Source organism: Mus pahari, chromosome 19 (genome assembly GCF_900095145.1).
Source record: "Mus pahari chromosome 19, PAHARI_EIJ_v1.1, whole genome shotgun sequence".
NCBI lineage: Eukaryota > Metazoa > Chordata > Mammalia > Rodentia > Muridae > Mus > Mus pahari.
In genome coordinates, this window is record NC_034608.1 from 74,193,869 (window position 1) to 74,210,947 (window position 17,079).

General features: G+C 36.2%; 1 protein-coding gene and 1 pseudogene across 1 annotated transcript in view; one reads left to right on the top strand and one right to left on the bottom strand.

The window, feature by feature from the left end:
* Galntl6 (polypeptide N-acetylgalactosaminyltransferase like 6) overlaps positions 1-17,079 on the bottom strand; it is a 1,056,791-nt gene that overhangs the window by 1,011,644 nt on the left and 28,068 nt on the right. The gene's annotated exons all lie outside the window — the stretch shown is intronic.
* Positions 145-681, top strand: LOC110336483 (annotated as a pseudogene).

Below are 17,079 nucleotides of genomic sequence, written 5' to 3' on the forward strand. Positions count from 1 at the left end.
TTAAAAGATTCTTAAAAGTAAGATTAGATAATTTCAGAATAAAACTAAAATATGGGTAGCAAGGTGGCAAAAACGAAAATCTGTGTGCCTAGTGACAGGTTTCTCTTCACAATGCCGTTTTTTTCAAATCACATACTAAGGATCATGGCGGCGGCAGCAGTAAAATGGGCGTTAGCAAACAGAACTATCTGGAAGCATTTACTTCCAATCCAAAATGGAGCTTTGTCTAGTGCTTGTCACACATCTACATACTCTTCTCTTCCGGATGCCTACAATTGCAAGGTGGACCTTGCTTTGACATCCGACGGCAGGACAATAGTGTGCTACCACCCTTCTGTGGACATCCCCTACAAACACACCAAACCCATCCCTCAACCAGATCTTCTCCATAATAATGAGGAAACCCACGAACGGATCCTGAAAACCAAGTTAGAAGTCAGAAAGTGCAAGCAGCTGGAGCAAGAGCCCATGATAGAACAACTGAGCAAGGTGGTCTACACCACAAAGCATTGCTGGTACCCACACAGACAGTATCACAGTCATCGTAAGAAACTGAATCCTCCCAAAGACAGATGACTACTTGGGATTCTCCGAGCATCAGGAAATTTTGCTTTGTGTCTTATTTGCCAGCTGAGAAAATGTCCATGGTATCATCAGTAAGGTGGTATATAGGAAAACAATAAAAATACCCTCATGTAAAAAAAAAACTTAAATATGATTGATATTCTACTATGTATTTATTACAATCACTAAATAGAAAACACTGGTAATGAGAAATATTTTTAAGTATGTAAAACATTAGGAATTCCAGCACATTGCTCTGGGTACTTTAATATATACAGAGATAATCCTTCAAAGACTACTTGGCAAGTTCTTATAACTGTTACCATATCATTATTCTGTTTCTTGATACTTTTATAAATAGGATAAAATTCATATAAATATAAATCTGGTATGTGATTATTGTAATAGCTTCATTAATTAATTCCAAGACCTAGAGGCAACCAGGATATCATTGAGTGTGGAAAGTGGAAAAATTAATTAGTATATGACACAATTAAATCATATTCACCATTGAAAACAAATGAACTGCTAACCCCTAAAAAGTATATGGAGTAAGCTTAAGCTATAGTGCTAAAGGAAAAAAGGAGATAATATTCGGGCTTCATGATGAGTATTTGAAAATACATAATCTTTCTCAAAGAGGCAAATGTATGGAGACCCTGCGAAAATAGCTGCTTTCCTGGAGCTGGAGGGAAGGCTGGGAGTGCTCAGTTATAGGGGATGTTTGGAGCAGTTGACCTATCTGTGTGACTATGTACAGATAGGGTATTAAACATATGTCAAAATTCAGGAAACATATGTGTGAGCTCTAGTGTGAGATTTGAAACTTAATTAATAGTAATGAATTAATATTGGCTTTTTTATTTTGAAAATGTAGAGCAGCAGGGAAATTCCCTGAAGTTAGGTTTGTATATTTTACTAAATATTTTTTTATCATGGAACTGGAGAGTCCCACTGAGATCCTCACACATGCCTCACACCCCAGCATCTCACACAATCTTTCTATTGCTAAAACTACCCTCGAGTAAAAACCTGTTGTGTTTTCAATAGATTAAATGTGTATGCTGAAAATGGTCTTTTAGCTATAATTTTAATATTTAGAGACAAGAAAAAAATGTGGCTTGCCACGAATCAAAGAACTTGAGAAAACGACCATTCTAGGCAGCCTCATTTTTTTTTTTTTTTTTTTTTTTTTTTTTTTTGGTCATCATCTGCATCCATTCATGCTTGTCACAGTTCTAGTGAAGGGCTTGACATGCTTGTAGGTAGTGCCTATAGGGACAGAAGTAGAATATCATTGGAATCTGAACATGTGTGCATATAAGCATTTGACTTCCACTTGCACATGTGTGGACAGAGAGATATACTGTGGGACACACTGCGACATACTATACCTTCCAATATGAATTGTATTCTATGTGTGTTGTTGTTTGTGTGTGTGTGTGTGTGTGTGTGTGTGTGTGTGTGTTTTCAGGGTGGTTGCAAGGGTGAGGGGTAGATATGAGGGAACAGGGAGATGAGCAACAGGACTGAGGTACATGATCTGAAACTCAAGGAATCAATAAAAAGTTTAAAAATTTTAATTTTTAATAATCTACCCAGTCTGTTTGATCTGTTTCATAAACTAAAATGCTATCTAAATGTTTCACATCCTCTCTCTAATTACATCTGTCTATCAGGTATCTGTGAACAAGGCCAACTCTGCCAATAAGTAATTTTCTGATAAAATTACTTCTGTAAAAGTCGATACTTACAAGAGAACACGTGGAGCTCTGGCGGGTCCACACTGCTCAAAATGTAACTCCATTCCAAGAAGCTTAAGGTTAATCAACAAGGTAATGCGAGGAATCCCATTTGCAGAGTTTAGACACACCATTGTCTTCAGAGTAGTTAGCACTTGATGGCTAACGGAGTGAAGAGGGCACAGATAAGAACCAGGACTTAGTGATGAGATGAGGTGAATGGGAACTGTGCACAGAAATGGACAACTGAAAAACAGATGAGTATGTTTTTTAAGCATTCTAACATGAGGACTTAAAGATTTTGAATGTACTCAGTTCTGCTGATCGTTTGTGGGTGAAACCTGGTTGCCCAGCACATCTCCAGATCTATTCAGAAGCAACACAGAAAGGAGTCAATTCTCTCGTTTTTTTAATTTTGAAAGGATGCTTTCTGTCTTTAAAGCCTTTAAGAAATCCATTATAAGGATGTAAAACAACTATCTTGATCAGTTTGCTTAGACAAATGAATTTGCCATTAACTTCCCATCGCTGAAGGTAGATTAAATTCAACTACTCCACTTTATTATGGCTTTAGTTCTCACAAATCATTAATTAAATGATTAAGTTCATCAATAGACCCAAAGAAAACAGCATCGTTTCCTTGGAGTCATTCAGGAAAAAGAAAAATGTTTTGGAGCTGAAAAATTAGACAACAGCTTCCAATCTACATAATTCGGCTTGCTCCCAGTTATCTAGAAAGACATGTGAGAGAGTTACAATATATTTCATTCGAAAGCCTGTGGTAAATTATTTTGTTGTCACTAGAAATGAACATCATATGTAACTGCCTTTCAACCATTTTCAGAGCAATCAGGAAAGGCTGAGGAAGGCTCTTCTATGGGGTTTTAACGAACCTTCTTTCTTTAAGTCAGCCCTACTATGTTTAGTTTTAAAGCAATTGGTCTTATCTTTCTAGTGGGATGATAATCTTTCACTGATATGGCCAAAATATAAAACAATAAAGAATGGCAAAAATTCTAATCTGATATCTAGAAATAGACTAAGTGTGTACTCAGTATAAAGCATGCAACAGAAAGGGAGGATACAACTTAGTTTTAAGACTTAAATAGTAAATATGGCTTTGGGAAATAAAGTGAATAAGAATAAATGAAAATGCTCTTAATTTCACATTCAAGTTTGTTTCCACTACTTATTTCATTATTCCGTTTGTGAATTACGAACATCAGACATACTCTGACCCTATATTAAAAGGTCATTAAAGTCAACAAACGTTTTAAAAGAAACAAAAGCTATAAGAAACAAATGTGTTTCTGTATTCATTGTTCTAGTATTAGATCTGAAAATTTTCTGTATTGTTGAGAAACTAACCCGTGAACGACCTTTCACAAGGTTTAAAATCTACACTAGGCACTTAGCCATACTTATTATTTTATACTTACTTTTTATTTATACTTACTATTACTCTCCTTATTTACCATATCAATAAACAATTTAATTTAGAATTGCAATATCTACATGTGAAAAAGTAACATTCCATAATGTTTATGTGTTAGCAAGAATTACTTTCACAAGTTTTGATTCTATATTTTTATGAACATGGTTAAAAGTAGATTAAAACTGTAACTCAATGCCTAGAGAACCAAAATAAACTGCTCATTGAAAGGATTCAGTATCTAGGTCTCTTTTTCTAGAGTGATTGGAAAAACACATTGAAAATTCCCCTCTAGTAAAGCACTTCTTCTAATCTAACAGAAACAAAAGCACAGCTAATGATGTCACTCTTTCCTTTTTTATTTAATCTTTCCCTAAACCTGATCAGTTTCGGATACTCCAAATTGTTACTCCATCGATTTTCAATACACATAAGCAAGATGGCATAGCTAATTTACTTTAGAAAAAGTCCTGGCTGTAGTACAAACATCGGAGTTTGACCCTCAGGAGACAAAGGGCAGATTGGTCCAGATTACAAACTGAGACCTTATCTCAAACAACGCAGAACAAAGAAAACTAAACGAACAGAACAAAAGCAAAACCAAGCAAAGCAACACAGAAGTGGAATGATGGGAATTGAGGAATACAGGCAGCAAAATTGGAATGGAAAATAAGTTCTCTTCAATAATGTGAGACTTACAAAAAGGAACCTAGAGCTCTGAAAAGACAAGAGCTTAAACTTAATGACGTGGTTTAGAAAATAAAGCCTAGATTTTATTTCACATGGTTTAAAATGCAATAATATTCAGTTATCAATGAAGGAAACAGCACATGTTAGTCTTATGTGTAGCACCAGCAAACCAAAATGAAGGAGGAAAATATCCTTATACCTTGTTGCAGTGTTTCGGGTGTCTAGAAAACCATCACTAGTTATGTTCCTGAGCTTAGAATGACCGTTAGAAGACTTTAATCTGTTTGATGAGAACCAATTAAATCACTAACCCACAGAATTTTTAATAATTTGATTCATGTAGATAAATTGCAGAATGATTCTAGTTCATGTGGTTAGACTCTTGCTCTAAAAGTATTTATGATTTTAATCAGGCCAGTAATATAGGCAGCCAAAATATTTAGCAATCAATTCCTGTGTAAATGAATTCATTTTCTCTATTGTATTGATATTATATTGCAATGAGAAAACATGTGTGTCAATATAATAGAAGTATAATTCTATAAAACTTAATGTAAAAATCCCAAAATGAAATTTGGATGTCTTTTAATATATAGGTAACATTAATCTAGAGATAATTATATATATATATATATATATATATATATATATATATATATATATATATATATATATATATATATATATATATGAGAATACAAAGAAGCAAAAGAAAATTTCATTATAAGAAGAAAGATATTTGAAAGCTTCAATACCTTAGCATAAAACTCATCGCTCCTTGAGGTATTGCCAGGTGACAACCACTTTAAACAATGATCAAGAGATAAAGAGATGGATCAGTGGTTAAGAGTTGTACTATAATTCCAGACGCCCTGAATTCTCTTCACAGCAACAAAGTCCAGAGGGTCACAACAGCTTTTAACTATAGCTATTAGGGACCCAATGCCCAACTTCCACAGACACTGCACAAACTTTCTAACACTCCTTTAGAGTCTTACACTGTCATCACCAGGTCACATACTTACATCTTTAATCCTGACGTCATTGACTTTACTCTGTTAAACTTTCTCTGAGAATAGAGCAACTAGCAAGAATTTATTCTTCTTGCTGCAAATTACCCATTTGAACAGGATAATTGTGAATGGTAAAGAGAATACAATTAAGAAACATCCAGTTTGTCCTCAACTGGAAGCTTATTCCAATACTTTGTTTCGGTTAGCGGGTATTACCTGGCAAAGAGATTTATTAATACTTGAATCAGTTACAGATCAAGTAAGTGGATGAGTAAATAATCTTAACATTTAGAATCTCAAGGTTATTAAAGGTTGTTCATACAATGTAGAACAGAAGATTAATGTCTACAGGTTTGGAGACAAGCACGGCAGAAGATAATGCTGGTTACACTATTTCACTGCTGATTGTAATGGAACAAGAAAGTAGGAGACTGTAGAGATCTCAATCAGCTGGAAACAGGCTCCTCCACAGAAGCCTATCTGCTAGAGCAACCATTGCTGACTAAATTGCTTGTTATCTTCACAATGCAACCCTCTTGGTGCCATTTATTTATATGTTTCACATTATCCTGAGAGCACTTTTCCTTGTTATATCAGTTCTTGAGGGAATCGGGGTTTTTTTTTTTTTTTTTTTTGCTAAATGAAATAACTACTGCTTCTGCTCTCGAGTTGTCACAACCCCACATATAGCGCACACAGGTGCAAAGAGCTCTGGACAGTTGCATCTGCTTCTGTTTTATAATCAATCATGTCAGGAAACTGCCCTGGGGCATTAGCATAATGCTATTCCAAACTTCACATCTGAAAACAACTTCAATAAATGCTTGCAGTTTGAAAGAGAAGATGAAACCAAAACCACCATAAAATTCTATTATCCATACAGAAACTTGGCAGGCTTCAAAAGAGCCAGGCTTTCTCAATAAGGTAATGAGGTGGCCTGCATAGAAGAATAAACAAACAAACAAACAAACAAACAAAAACTCCTCTAATACAAATAACAAAATAGTAGCAGAGTTAATTAACCAAATGATAAGGAGGAGGATAAATTTACATGTTTTATTTATTTACATTTCAAATATTATCCCCTTTCCCAGTTTTGCCTCTGGAAGCCCCCTATCACATCTTCCCTCCTATGCTTCTATATTTCTATATTTTTGGAACAGTAATTTGCATCGTGTCTTGCACCAAAAATTGACTCTAGTCCCTACTTACTACAAATGACCCAGAAATAGTAAGACAACTTTTTCTAGAATTTAAAAGATAAGACTAATAAACACTTATGGCTAAAACCTCATCATTAAACCTCTCTAACTGCATTGATATGAAGTTCCACCATACATCAGCACATACATTAGAAGACTTATACACTGTACAAACATGAGCCTTATTATGTTCATATAAAACAGACTTGTTATACAGCATGTGTCGGATGTAGTCTTTAAATAGCTGAAAAATTTGGTTACTATAGTGTGAACCCATGTTAAGATACAACTGCAGAAGTCTAAGACCAGAAAACAATTGGAAGAACTATAAATTTAGATAGGATCCATATCAACCAGTATATTTTGTAAACAATACTAAAACTCATAATAATTACTCTTTATTCATTAATTAACAGGGTCTTAGTATGTAGACCTGCAAGGTATTTACTCACTAATAAGTGGATATTAGCCAAAAGAGTACAGAATACACAGGATATAATCCACAGAACGTAGGAATGTTAACAAGCGAGGATGCTTCAATCTCACTTGGAAGGGAGAAGAAAGCAATCATGGGGGTGGAGGAGGGAGGAAGGGACCTGGGTGGGAGAGGGGACAAGAAAGGGAAAGGGGGAACATGATCAGGTATTGGGGGAGATAGGAGTGAAGCCCTGAGGGCCAGAAGAAAGAAACAGGCAACCTTGGGAGGTAGGATGTGGGGGGACCCTCTAGAATGTACCAGAGACTTGGGAGGTGAGAGTAAGGGACACTCAGGACTCAAAGGGAGGGGCCTTAGATGAAGTGACCTACAGTGGGGAGAGGGAACTTGTAGAGTCCACCTCTAGCTGAAAGACGGGGCCCCATGAGTGATAGGGTTGCCATCCCACAGTCAAAACTCTAACTCATACTTGTTCCTGTCTAAAAGAACTGCAGGAACAAAATGAAAAAGAGACTGAGGAAAGGAGGTTCAGTGACAGGCCCAATTTGGGATCTAGCTCAAGGGGAGGCTCCAATGCCTGACACTATTTCTGATGCTATGGTGTGCTTACAGACAGGAGCCTAGCATGGCTGCCCCGAGAGAGGCTCAACAAGCAACAAGCAGCTGCAATAGTCAGATGCAGATACTTACACCCCACCAGTGGAAAGAAGCCAGGGACTCCGGTGGTTAAATTGGGGAGATGCTGGAAGAAGCTGAGGAGGAGGGTGACCCCATAGGGAGACCAGCAGTCACAACTAACCTGGACCCCTGGGTTGCTCAGACACTGAGCCACCAACCAGACAGCATACACGAGATGATATGAGGCCCCCAACAGATATATATCGGGGGACTGCCTGATCTGGTCTCAGTGAGAGAAGAAGCACCTAACCCCTGAGAGCCTTCAGGCCCCAGGGAATGGGAGGTTTGGTGAGGCAGGGGTGGAGGGTGGGGACATCCTTGTGGAGATGGGGGAGGCGGGGTTCTGGAGGAGGAATGGGATGAGAAACAGACAGAGGATGGACGGGGGGGGGGGGGCATAACAACTGTAATGCCAAAAAAGAATTGAAGAAATATTAAATGTATTAATTAAAAAAACAAAATAAAATGCACAGAAAATATAAGTGAAGCCAGACAACAAAAATTCACTTTTATTATTTATACTTAATTAATTAACAGGGTTTTAGGGTTAGCAGACTTAACTGGCCTCCTACTCACTGTATAGACCAGGATTCACGACAAAGGCCAGGCTGTCCTGGATCTCACAGAGATTCATGAGCCTTTGCATCTGAAGTGCTAGGATTTAAGGCATATGCCACCACCCAGCAACATTTATCATTATGATAGGCATTTGTTCCCAGTCTCTATAATTGCACTAATTAGATCATCAACAGGAATGTCTACTACAGTATGACAAGAAAATGTGTCCTTTCTACTTTTTGATTCATCTAGTTTTATGTTATTTATATGTTAATTTTCTTTGTCATGTTAAAATTCCTATTTGCTGTTGCCAATCCACTTATATTTTATAAAATTACTTATTTGTACAGAAACTTATAATACAGAGCACAGGTGAACTTTCAAACATAATATTCTACTTTAAAGCTTACAAATTGCATCCAGCTATAGTGCTGACATAGGAGTTTCAGACAATCCTTAGTACAAAGAGCATTAAAGACCAAACAAATGCATCTGGTGATGTAGCTCCGTGGTCGAGCTCTTGCCTTGCATGCACAATTTGATTCGCAGCTAATGGAAATTTTCTTTGTTATTGCAATGTTTTTGGAGTCAACATATTGACAGTTTAAATGGGAGGAACACAGTCTGAGGAGGGCAGGAGAAGATCAAGGCATTCTTGCCCATGAGGGGTGACAATATTGTAGCATAACTGAAGGTATATCCAATGGGTTCTATTGAACATGTGGTATCCAGTGAGTTTTAAGGAACTTGTGGATTGACTATAAGTAGAAAGTAAATTTAAGTGGAAAACAAACTACATACACAAGCTTGTAGCAGGATGCACCCAAGTAACTTTCTTTGTGTATGCTCTAAGGAACAGAGATATTAAATGCAATATTTTATATAATTGTGGTGATTGCATGTTAGGGAATAAAATATTAAATAAACAAAAGAAAGCAAAACTAAAATTTTGAAAGTAGACCATTAATATGTGAAGAATCTTATTCTGAGCTAGGTATCTCTCAAGTATGAGTATCTGTGTTTAATCTTCAGACTCACCTAAATAGCCACGGATAATGTGTTATGATACATTCACAGTGCTAGACAGGCAGAGATAGGAGAATCTCTGCGCCATAATTGTTCCTGTCTGAAAGAACAGGGATGGAAATGGAGAGGAGCCTGAAGGAAAGAAGTTCCAGTGACAGGCCCAAAGTGGGACACAGCTCAAGGGGAGGTCCCAAGGCCTGACACTATTAGTGAGGCTATGGAGTGCTCACAAAGGGGACCTAGCATGACCACACTCCAGAAGACCCAACAAGCAGCTGAAAGAGTCAGATGCAGATTTTGCACCCAACCAATGAACACAAGCTGCTGACCTCTGTGGTTGAATTAGGGAAATGCTGGAAGAAGCTAAGGAGGAGGGTCACCCTATAGGAGGACCAACAGTCTCAATTAATTTGGACCCCAGAGATCTCTCACACAGTGGACCACCAACCAGGCAATATGCACCATCTGATATGTGGCCTCCTACACATATACAGCAGAGGACTTCTGAGTCTGAATTCAGTCAGAAAAGATGTACCCAATCCTCAAGAGACTGGATGCCACAGTGAGTTTAAAGGTCTGGTATGATGGGGGTTGAGGGGTGGAGACATTCTTGTGGAGACAGGGGAGTGAGAAGGAGGTATGGGATGTGGAACAGTTGAAGAGTAGACTGGGGCGGGGACAATAAAATCTGGAGTGTAAATAAATAAATAAATAAATAAATAAAAGACCCAACCAAAAAAGGAAAAGAAAATGTCACACACATACACACATACACACAAAACTTCACACACAAGAACATGCAAAAACACATGAACAAAATATGTTCAGCAAACCTCAGTTGACTCATTTATATATCACATTTCCAGTAATGATTTCAAGTAAAATATATTCTATCCCCTATACTTGGAGCCTATAATTGTGTAACACCACCACCACAATAAAGCATACATACAAAAGTTATTTGTCTTTCAAGAAATTAATAAAAATATAAATAAAAATTTAATTACTACTGCAAATATCTAGGCATTCTACTGATGTGCTAATGATAATTAGGCAAATAATGAATACATAACAAATGAATACAATTAGCATGTGAGAAACATTTATCATTGTGTTTGTACTTCAATAAATCATTTTGTAAAGCAGATTTTGAAAAACGCGCTTTAACATCATTGAGATTAGTGGTTGTGTGCTCAGTTTTAAGGAGACATATTTGTATTTTCAAGTTATTTAATTTTTTTTTTTCGATTGAAAGTTTAGACAACTTGGACCTTGCGGCTATTCAGACTATCTTCTAGAAACGGCCAATGCTGTGATTTTTATAAAGAAAGGCAAAAGTTGTAGTTAGTTGCAGAGTTGATCTACGTATCTCCCCACCTGTGACTCCATGTGCCTGGCATGCTTCGGAGAGCCAGATATCTCCCAGTTCTGTTTCTTTTGATGAAAATGACAGGATCTAATGTTTCTTCATGGCTGATTAATATTCTACTATGTATATATTTCCTATTAAATATATTTTATTACTATCATATCATATACCATATCATATATCATATATCATATCATATACCATAAAATAGATTTTCTCTATTTTAATGAAGCTAGTTTCATTAAAGGGAGGAAAATATTCTGAGGTAGTCAGGAGGAGATCAAGTCATTCTTGCCAATGAATAGTGACAATATTGAAGCATAATTGAAGATATATTGAATGGGTTATATTGAACATGTGGTATCTGATGCTTTTTAAGGAAATTTTGGATTAATTATAAATAGAACATAAATTTAAATATAAAAGAAACTGCATAAAGAAGCTTGGGGTAGGACACACACACAGACATCTTCTTTTGTGTATGTTCTAAGGGCAATAGATATTAAATGCAATTCTTTATATTTTTTGATGTATATAATATACACACCATTTGGTATATATTGTATATGATGTTCATCATATACCTTATAACATATACTATATATCATATATTATATATCATCATATATATTCTAATATGTAATATTAGAATATATATTATAGACTATATATTAGAATATTACTATGTAACAGAATCACACTGAGAACCCCAAGACTGTGGGATGGTGTTATTTGCTGAAAAAAAAAAACTGTTTTTAGTTAGGGTGTGGCTCAGCCTATTGTTCATACCATTAATCCAACACAATGAAGGTAAAATTATTTTGTATTAGGAAGCACCCCTGTTTGGGAGTGATGTGTAATTTAAGGGCAGAAAAAGCAATGAATCAGAGAAAGATTTAACAGAATAAGATATGCCCAACTCTCAGGAAAAATGGAGGAAAAAGAGAAGATACTTTAGACAGAACAGCACAAAAAAAGGGAGAGTGCAGTTTATTGGGAGAGTTTTACAGAAACAGGCTGAAGAGAGAAAATGCTAGACACAGGTAAAGACACACAAGCCAGAGAATGGAAAGAAGACAGAAGATTGGAACAGATTGTCAGCGTTAGTTTGAGGCCAAGTAGAGCAATTCAGCCCAAAACTGAGAGAAGCTAAATTGGAACAGTCAGCTTGGAGAGAAATTTTGAGCCAGAACAGCTGAATTGTATCAGCCAGCCAGAGATCAGAAAGAAAAATAAAGGCTGAGCTTTTTCAGCAGTAAAAGTTTCAGAGGCTGAAAACATTCTAGGACTAGATTAGATTGTATGGATGCCAGAAGCTTCCAGTAGTAGGCCTAGGTTAGCAGGTAGGACAGTATGCCTCTGAGATGACAATCAGGAGAATAAAAGTTACATTAATATCTGGAGACATCTGATACCCAATGTGATTGGGAAAAGCCCACCAACATTCAGAGGACATTGGAAATGTTGGTAGTTCAGGACACATCTGACAGAAAGCCACAGAGGAGAAATTTGCCTGAGATTGTCTCCAGAGGAAAAATCAGTTCTTTGTCTTTGGTGGGACACCCGAAGAGGTTGAGGGGACTCCAAGGTGGCAAAAGTCTGGAACCCCGAGCAAGAACCAAGGTAGGAGCCCCTGAGACAGTGTATCATCATTGAATCACAGTAAGTTACCCCGAAAGGCAATTTTAACTCTATGAACAGATAATTTCTTATTTAAAAGAAATGAAACTCTATTTCAAATCCCTCAAGTTCAAGGAAAGGCCTTCAGGGGAGAGTAACGTTACTTGGAAAAACCAAAAAAAAATGGGATACAGAGCTAAGCAAAGAACTTTTTTGGTTTTTCGAGACAGGGTTTCTCTGTATATCCCTGACTGTCCTGGAACTCACTTTGTAGACTAGGCTAGCCTCGAACTCAGAAATTCGTCTGCCTCTGCCTCTGGAGTGCTGGGATTAAAGGCATGCACCACCACATCCAGCTAGCAAAGGATTTTCAATTGGGGAACAATGAATGGCCAAGAAGCACCTAAAGAAATGTTCAACATCCTTAGTTATCAGGGAAATGCAAATCAAAACAACCCTGCAAGTCCACCTTACATCAATCTGAATGGCTAAGATAAAAAAACTCAGGTGATAGCAGATGCTGGCAAGGATGTGGAGAATGAGGAACACTCCTCCACTTTTGGAGGGATAGCAAGCTGGTACAACCACTCTGGAAATCAGTCTGGCAGTTCCTCAGAAAATTGGACATAGTGCTACCTGAGGACCCAGCTATACCACTCTGGGCATAGACCTAAAAAAATTCTCCAACATATAACAAGGACACATGCTTCACTATGTTCATAGCAGTCTAATTTATAATAGCCAGAAGCTGGAAAGAACCCAGATGTCCTTCAACAGAGGAATGGATAAAGAAAATGTGGTACATTTACACAACAGAGCACTACTCAACTTTTAAAAATGATGACTTCATGAAATTCTTAGGCAAATGCGTGGAACTAGAAAATATCATGAGTGAGGTAACCCAATCACAAGAGAGCACACATGGTATGCACTCACTGATAAGTGGATATTAGCCCAAAAGCTCTGAATACCCAAGATACAATTCAGACCACAGAAGCTCAAGAAGAAAGGAGACCTATGTGTGAGTGCTTTGGTCTTTCTTAGAAAAGTGAACACCCTGATAGAATTAAGGGGAGGGGAATGGGATAGTATACACATTTAATCCAGAACAATGAAGGCAAATTTAGTTTGTAGAAGGCAGCATCCCATGTTTGAAAGTGATGTCTAATTGGTGGCAGAAAAAGTGATGAATCAAAGAAAGATTTGACAAAATGGGATATGACCAAATCCAGGAGAAGAGAGAAAAAAGGAGAAGCTATATAAGAGAGAGAGACAGAGGCAGAGAGAGACAGAGACAGAGACAGAGACACAGAGAGAGACAGAGAGACAGAGAGCACACAGTCTTACTGGGACAGTGATAGACAGAACAATCAGAGATCAAAATGAACGAAGAAGAGGTGAGCTTATTCAGCAGCAAGTCTCTAGCTTTTGTTATTTTGTCTTCTTTCCTTTTTAGTTATTTGTTCGTCTGTTTGTTTGTTTTCCAAGACAGGGTTTCTCTGTGTAACTATGGCTGTCCTAGATCTCCCTCTGTAGACCAGGCTGGCCTTGACCTCCAGTCTCCGCCTCCTGAGTGCTGGGATAAAAGGTGTGAGCCACCATTCTTATGATAATGGTCACCTAGATAAATTCACGTTTAACTTATTGTGAATAAAGTCACAGAAAACATGGACTACAGATATCTTTTTCAAATACTGATTGCATTTCTTGAAGACTATGCACAAAAGCAAGACTGCTAAATCATCTCTAACTTCTGAAGAATTACCAAGCTGTTTTTTTCTGAGCTCTGCACCAGTTTACATCACCACCATTAGACTAAGATGCCCCCATTTCCACAACTTTGCCAGGATTTGTTCTTTTCCCTTTCATAGTAGCCTTTCTAACGGACATGGTGCAGTATCTCACTGTGGGTTTGATTTACCTTTTCCTGATACCTAATGTTAGGATTATCTCATATATTTTCCAGCCATTTGTCTTACATGTTCTAAGAAATGTCTATCACTAAATGAAAAATGCCAAGCATAAAATCACATATTCACATATTTTCTCTAGCATTTGGAGGGCAAAAATACCTATGTTCCGGTCTTGAATATGGGTATTAGAGGAAAAGAAAAGGAAGGAAAGCTAAACAAATGGATTTTGGGTAATCTACAACAAAGTACACTTCTAAAGAATGAAAAGATCTAGGGACTGTTTGCTATTGATGAATAGAATTAGCTGTACTATTATAAACTTTAACTCAATCTAAAAAATAAAACAATAGATACAAATTAAAATTATAAGAGAGATAAAAATGGTAATCACCTTGATTTGATCATGGCACATGAGTGTTTTGAGATAATATGTTGTGCCCCAACAATATTCAAAATTATGTCAACCAAATATTAAATTAAAAGCTTTTATGATTATCTATATATATCAAAAATTGTTCTAAAATTAATTTATAGATTACCTGTTAATCATTTCCCTATTTCTAGAGATTTGATATTTTTTCTAATTTGTCTAGATTGGGTGTGATTTTTACTCTTTTGTATTATCAAAATCAGTTGATAGCCTTTGATATGAGCACTCATTGTACTATATAGAACAACTCTCCTATGACCACAGACATAGGTATTACAAATGATGTATTGATACACACAGTAAATGAGAAATAGTTCATTAAATTAAATAAAAATATATATCAACCAAATAATTAAATCTGAAGTGTTTGATTAAATTCTATAATAATTATTAAGTATGTATTTACTTCTTAAGGATATATACATATATGTAATTTCCCCCTTCCCTTTCTTCCTTCTAAACACTCTCATATACTCTTTGCTTTCTCTCAAATGTATGACCTCTTCTTTCATTAATTGTTGTTACGCCCATACATCAGATGCATATATGTAAATCAGTCTGTATAACTTTACATATATGTATGTTTTTAGGGACGACTACTCGATATTAGATAACCAGTTTGTGTGTTCTTCCCTTGGGCAAACAATTTTCCCCTTCCCAACACATCTTATTTGCCTGCAGTTTTTGTGAAGGTTTGAAGACTCCTAGTCTCTCTGCTGTCCACCTTAGGATGTCTGTACTTACTGTCCTTGTTCAACTGACAATTACAGTGTCACGTTGGTGAAACTTTATACGTATTGCTTCTGACATTATAGGAAACACAATCACACGACAAACTCTCTGACTCTCTTACACAATCTTTCTGCCTCCACATCAGCAATGCACCCGAAGCCTTGATTTGCAGGAGTTATTATGTAATCATCTATATTGTAATCATTAGCTTTTCAATTTCATATAATATTTCACATTTTCCCTCTACTGAGAGTTATAACGTTAAAACATTTTAGTCACCAAAAATTGAATCTTTGATCACTTTGAGATTTCATATAAAGTTTTGCTTGTATTATTAATAAAAATTCAGAATTTTATTAAATTACAGATTCAAACATAATTCTGGGCTGGAAATATCATTCGTTCTTTATTATAGTTAATATTCTTACATGAATGAGGAGTGATTGTAAGGTCATGTTTAAGATGTACTTGATAAAGAAAAGTTCTATTTTGAGGTAGATCTGAAATTACATAGGGCTTAGACAGTTAGAATACTATAGCCACTGGAATTCCTGAGACAGTTAATAATTCATGGTAAAAAAAAATTCAAGCTGTGTGCCACTGTGGATACACACACACCAAAAATAAATAAATACATATATACTTATATCATACATACATACACACATAAATGCAAAGAAACAAAAAAATCAGCATCTGGCTTAAAATTCAGACACATGTATTTAATTTCTCACATTTGTGCTTTTAACATAATGATATATTCATTTCCATTTATTTGTATGTGATACATATGTGTGTATCTGTGTCTGTGTGTATGTTTGTATGTGTATGTGGGTTTGTACATATACCTACACTACTTCATGCAAGTGTGTGTAGGCCAAAGATTGATGGCAAGAGTCAACCTAGCTCAGTCTTCCACATCACTACTTGATGTTGAGCATCTGTGTCAAGTCCAGATCTCCCTGATGAGGCTCGTCTCCCCAAGGAGCTTGCTCTGAGGATCTGGTCTCTCTGTTCCTGGGGTTCCTGGGGTGCTGACATAGCTTCTTATTGGACTGTGCTTTCCCTCATGTGAGTTCCAGGTATCCATACTCTGGTGTCTCATTTGTGCCTAAATGCTTTTTAACCAAAACCAATATCAGTAGCCCAATCTTAATGATGTCTTTGGCAGTTATATAATCCAAAAGTTTAAAATTTAGACGAGTTTCTTTGCTCCCCCACGTAATTTTAATAGCTCAATTAACTTAAACTATAAATTTTATAAGGGAATGAGATATTGATTAATTTATATTTGATATGTAAGTAAAATGTTATTTCCAATGAATTTTATTTCTGAGATAAGCAAATTTCAGTGATAGCTATGTTAGTGTTCTCTTTTTTCCATTTATTGACATTTATTAATAAGCTAGGTTTTAGCTTCTCTTCCTTTTTTTTTTTTTGCTTTTTAAAGTTTTTATTGCTTATTTTAATTATTTACATTTCAAATGTTATCTACCTTCCCAGTTAAACCCCCTATTCCCCGTTACCTCTGTTTCTATGAGGGTGCTCCCCCACCCAACCACCCCCTCCCAAACTATTGCCTTTTATTATTATTATTATTATTATTATTATTATTATTATTATTATTATTATTTTCTTTATTTACATTTCAAATGCTATCCCGAAAGTTCCCTA